We start from the raw sequence: 5,953 nt of genomic DNA on the forward strand, positions 1-5,953 counted from the left end.
CTTTTCACCCCAAACCATTCTGTGATTCTATGAGGTCCCTGGCATTAGGTATCCCAGTGTTCTTTGTCATCAGGTGTAAGGAACAGCATCGGGCCATTTCAAGCCTGATGCTGTCCTCGCCCCTGCCGTGACTTTCCCCGCAGTAAAAGTGGAGTCACACAACGCCCAGGAAAGCTCCATTTTGACGGGTCGGAGTTGCTGGTTACTAATGGTCCTGTGGAGAGGGTAAAGACGGCACAGGGTTGCGAGCCGCAGGTCTGCAGCAGTCCGGGAGCCCAGTGGAAGCGGATGCTGCCCGAGAAGTGAAGCTCAGCCCTGCTCGGCAGACGGGAGAGGGCAGCCGCAGCCCGAGCAGCACGGCCGAGAAGAGCGCTTGCATTCCTGGCCTCGCCGGCGACTGCTCCCTCAGCCCCCGCAATCACCCAGCCCCAGGTGAGTCTGCCGTGGTCCAGCCTGGGTAGGCTGATCCTGCCGGGATGGATACACCTGCCCCGTGCCCGCCCCCGAGGTAAACCTCCTCCTTCAGCAAAATCACTATGTGGTGGAGCCGGGGATGCAACAGGGCAGAGGGTTTTTACCACCAGAATCTCAGTCTCCCCATCTTATCCCTATTTCCCAACTCTGTTCCATGCTACAGCATCACCCACATTCCAAATGTGTGGATCTGGGCCTGTGGGGGTCAGAAGCAATGGGACTTTTCGTATGAACATAAAGACCTTTCCCATCCCGTGTGAGCCACAAACCAGGAGCAGGTGCTTAAGGAGAGACCCCATCCTGCCCAGATTCACAGATGTCAGCAGGTACCAGGAATGGCTGAATCCACAGGATCAGCAGTATCTCAGCTCTGCTGAGATTTGCTGGAGAGATGAAGAGTTCTTCTGCCATGAGACTGAGGAGTAGGAACGCGACTGGTATACCCCTGGGTCTGAACAACCAAAAGACAGTCTGCAGTCACTAAAAGCTTTGGGAAGCAGCCAAGCCTTGCCCATGGGCAGGATCTCCTTGCATAGTGCCCAGCAGTTGGCTCCATGGGCAGCATCCAGATGCTGAGGGCTGGCACCAGGAAGATGCTGCCCAGAGCCGGGAGTGAAATCCGCCCTCCAGAACATTCCCATTTTTCCTTTGTAAATAAATTCTCATGTTTCACATCTCTGGGTTGGTTTTGGTTGGTTAGTTGGTTTTTGCTTGCTGTCTCACCCTATAAATGTTATGTCTTCAAAAAGCCATACTCAAATATTGCCATGGCCCTTTAGTCAATGTCTGCCTGGATTTTATTTTGGTAAAAAATACAGAAAATTAAGATGCCTAAATGCAACTCAACTAATATCATGTTCTTAAAATCCTCCTTAAAAAGCAGATCTCTCTCTCCTCTGCATAAATTTAACTCTCTGTGACTCAAAATATAGCGTCAGTGATTTCAGACCAAGTGTTGAGTCCTGCTTAGCAGGCTCCAGCACTCAGCTGCCAGTTACGGGAGGAGGGCTGCCAAGTTGTCCATGGTTTCAGGAGCTGGCTCACTTTCCCCTGTTTATCAGCTCACTAGCACTTTCTCCCTTTAATAGCAATGCAATCCAGAAAGCCATGTGACCCTATGAGGACCAGGAGCCCTCTGAGGGCCGGGAGGTTTTGTTTCATGTCCCCAGGTTGCTGGCTGGTGGTTTTGGACTGCACTCCCTAAACAGCAGCCCAGCCCTTGCTGCTGCCAGTCAGGTCCTGGCAGGAGGGCAGTGCCTATAAACAGCCATGTGTATAAGTCACCTCTCTCTTCTTCTCTCTTCGGCTGCGAGTTTGCCCATATCTCTCAGCATGCAGTGCTTCACATGGTTCCTCCCAGGGGCTTGCAATGCACAGTGGTGGGAGCAGCTGGGATGGCTCAAGTCCCCACACATACACATGTCCTCAGCCCCACATGGAGGGATTCCCAGTCCTCAGCAGCCTCCAAACCTTAAACTCCACCCTTAAAGCAACTAGAGTCACCTCCACAGTGTCCTCTTTAGGGTGAGGACCTGCCATGGCACCAGGGATGGAACAGGCTGTGTGAAGCTGATGGCCACAGGCAACAAAAAACTGGGGTCCAAAGAGTGAGCCCAGGTTCACATTGCAGTGGCAGCTGAGCAGTGTTCCCCACACCTCCTTTTGGGGTGAGATGGATGAAAATCCCTGCAGCAAGAGCTATGCTGACCTAGGGCAATGCTCACTACTGTTTTGCAGAGCAGAAGGGAAGAGCCAGGGAAGATGTAACCAGACTGGGGTATCCAGGTGTTAGCATAGGTAATGACTGCGATGTGACATCGGTTTGGGCATTCATCAGCAATTTCTCCTGGCATAGTGTGGCTGGACACATTTGGGAAAAGCCACTCTACTCTCAGACAGCACAGCACCGAGCTACTTTGCACAGCACTGAGCATCCTGCCATCCTGCTCCAGGACAGGATTCCTCCCAGCTCTAGCATAGCAGTGTGAATCAGATCAGAGCAGGGCTGGCAGGGCAGGAATTGTGCTGCAGTGCTTGGGGTTTTTGCTACCTTCATTTCACAGTGTGGGCAGCCCAAGCTGTGACCATAATAAATAAAGTGACAGCCAGGGAGCAGAGCTCTCTGGTTTCCTGTACACCTCAGGCTGGCCAGGGTAAACACACAACAAGCCTGCACTTCACACGGGGCCATGCCCACAGCACGTCAGCCAGAACCTGGACACATGCCAAGCCAGCCAGAGCAAAGCCACTGAGCAGGAGGCTTCACAGGGCAAGTCTCACACAAGATAAATAGGCTGGTGCTAAAGGGCACAGCCCTACTGCCCCAGGATGCCCGGCATTCAGCAGGCACCTGCACCTCTGAAATGATCACCTGTGCCACTGGGATGTCAGGGAGAGTCACTGGGGTTGGTTACCAGGGCATGTGTGTGCCCCATCCTTACCCAAGCTGCAGGGTTTTAGACCATCCTCAGACAGGCTGCTCTGAAATGGGCACTGGGGGAGGCTTCACACCATCAGCCAGGCCCACTCATGAGAAGATACACCCTGTGGAAGTCCCCTCTGCACAGAAACCATGAGAGGACAACAGAGATTTCAGATGCACTCATCTCCAGTCCCCATAGTCCTCTTCCATCCATCCATCTGCTCCCCTCACATCATACAGGCAGAAATCCAGCAAGTGCTAATTCAGACAGCACAGCTGAGGATCAGCATCCCCGTCCCTCAGCACATCATCATGAGAGGGCACCTGTACATCAGCATGACACATCTCACTTCAAGTCTGGCCCAGCTCCAGGTCTCAAGCTCATGATCCCAAACCTCTCAATCTCTTCACCTAGCCCAGCATATGGGAGCCCAGTTCATGGATGTGACTGCTTCCTTCTGGCAAAAGACCTCAGAACATCTTTGAGCACAAAGCAGCAGGGAGTCAGGCAAAGCTGCAGACAGGAAGGGAAGGCACCACACGACTCTTACAGCCCAGTTCAGCCTGTCCTGAGTGAGTTTGTGATAGTGTAATTCAACCCCCAGACATCTGCTCACATGTCCAAGCCTTGATCTGCGTGGACAAGAGCTGTCAGCTTTCTCTCTGCTCAAGAGGAAAGGGAAAGGGACCCTACAGTCCCTAAATTCAGTCCTTTTGGGCTGCTGAGAGGGAGACCAGCTGTTGGGCAGGATGCTGCAGACAGCCTGAACACGTCCTTTTGCCATAGCAGAAAGGAGGAGCTGGGAGGCGTGTGGAGCTCATGGTCCTCATCTGAGCCCGAGGATGGAGCAGAGGAAGAGCTGCAATATCAGACCTGCCCTGTGCCAGGGACTTCCCGCTCCAAGGACCCCCAGGTGCATGCAGCCCCATCAAGTGCCCCGCTCATCCAGCAGACCCCATGTCATTGTCAAACCTCCTTCTTCACCCAACATTGCAGCTCTCTAGCTCTGCTCAGAGCTGGTGGCCCAGCATAGTCCAGATCCCCACTACATCCCTCCTCCCAGCATGCCACTGACCTGCTCCAGCCCTCTGCACAGACACCCCTCCAAATCAGGTTCTGTTCTCAGACTCCCACCCCAAGGTTGGCTCCAGCCCTGCAGAGCTGGGGGATTCCCCAGATTCTCAGCTTGGCTCAGCTCTCCAGCACTGCAGTGGAGGAGAAAGCAGTGCGTGGCTCCTGGCCAGCACTGGCGCCAAGCAGCCCAGCTCCTGGTGCACTGCGAGCACCACGAGGCATTGAGGAAAGGTCAGGGTCTGCTCCCAGGGGAGGACCAAGGGCCAAATGTGTGCTGGAGCCTGTACAACTCTGCTCCTTCCAAAGGAGATCACTGATCCTAGAAGATGCTCAGTGTCCCTCAGATCACACAGGCTGCAGAGACCAGACCAGTATTGGGAGGCAGGAAGGGGAAAGTTCGGAGCTGGATGGAGAAAACCTCTCCCTCTACCCAGGACCAGCGCCTCCTACATCCCCAGGCTCCCAAAATCCACATGAGCCACTAGCTGAGGGAAGATGTGAGCAGGCTGGTGAAACCAGACCCTTCCTGCAAAGGACCTGAAAGGTCACATGAGCTGACTCAAGGAGGGACATCCCCAGCCTTGGCACAGCCCCAGTTTTTGTAGAGCAGGTGGGATGGATCTGGTCACGTGCAGCTGGTGAGGTAGTAACCTCAGCCACAAGCAAACGTGCCACATTGGGCTATTCCTTGGGCAATGTGGACACCAAGCCTCAACCATAGCTGAGCTCAACACTCACAGTGCAGCCAGGAGCCAGTACAGGAACTGCTCACCCCGCACACGGCCTCCACATGTTCCCAAAGTCTGATATGGTGGGGTCGCATGGGAGAGCTGGGATGAAGGAAAACACTAGCTTATTATCATGTGGATACACAGGAGGTGGGATAGCTCATGGGTATGTTTTTGTGGTGTTGAAGAGAGTGGATGGGACAACCGCAGGTAGTCTTTTGTCATCCCTGGGGTTCAGAGATTTGCCTGGATATGGCAAGGATCAGTTTGTCACTGTAGGGTTGCATAAGGAGTCTGTAACCCTGTTCACTCCTGCCAGCCTAGAGAGCCTTCTGTTTTTGCAGGGGAAGTGCTGTGTGGGTCCTGCACACACCTGGAAGATGTGGCCATTATCTCTGCACAGGCAGTTTGCCTTGTGGGGAGGGAAAGACTGGGTCCATCCCAGGGCTCCAGCAGTGCCAGCCTTGACAGCATCACATGGGGAAACCCCAAACCAGACCTGGCCTCAGATGCCACCAGAGAGGAAAGTTCCCAGTGGATCTTCACTAGTTGGTCTCCTTTTGCATACTTCCAACAAATCTTTTTCCTCTTGAGAATTTTCACTGTGATAAAATCGCAAACCAAACCCATTTCCAAGGGAAAGCAGCTTGGGTGGTGGATGTGTCCTGCAAAAGAGGGATGCAAACACACACCACAAGCTGCAAGGAGGAACGAGCCTTTTCTTCAACTCAGGGACACAGGTCCCACGGCCATATTTCACCCTGCACGTCCCGCATCAAACAAACTACCACAATAATAAATCCCAAAGAAACGGCCCGCCCGGGGGCAAGAGAAACTGAGTCACAGGCAGGAGCTGCCTGCCTCCTCTCCTCCAGGATGCAGGGATGGGGGCAGGCACGGTTGGTGAATGCAGGAAGTGCTGACCCCGAGAGCACCGAGGAGGGTTGTGCACTCTCGGGGGGTTCCTGAGCCTCGGGGGGACACTCGCGCTCCGGAGGGCACCGCACATCACTGCGCCATGGCGGGATCCCCATCCCAGCGCTCCGGCCGAACTGGGATGGGGAGCCCCGGGGGGGACCGCGAATCCCGAGCAAGCGGGGGACAGCAGATCCAGATCCCTCCCGGTCCCGGGAGGGCGGCTCACAGGCAGGAAGCGTCCCGGGGTGGTGGCGGCAGATTGGCAGAGCCCTGCTCCAATGGAGCGGCGGCGGCAGCCCCGGCGGCTTCGCACCGCCTGCGCTACCGGCCCCAGCC

Source organism: Chamaea fasciata, unplaced genomic scaffold (genome assembly GCF_029207755.1).
Source record: "Chamaea fasciata isolate MVZ Bird 193981 ecotype frontalis unplaced genomic scaffold, bChaFas1.0.hap1 SCAF_4, whole genome shotgun sequence".
NCBI classification, from domain to species: Eukaryota; Metazoa; Chordata; class Aves; order Passeriformes; family Sylviidae; genus Chamaea; species Chamaea fasciata.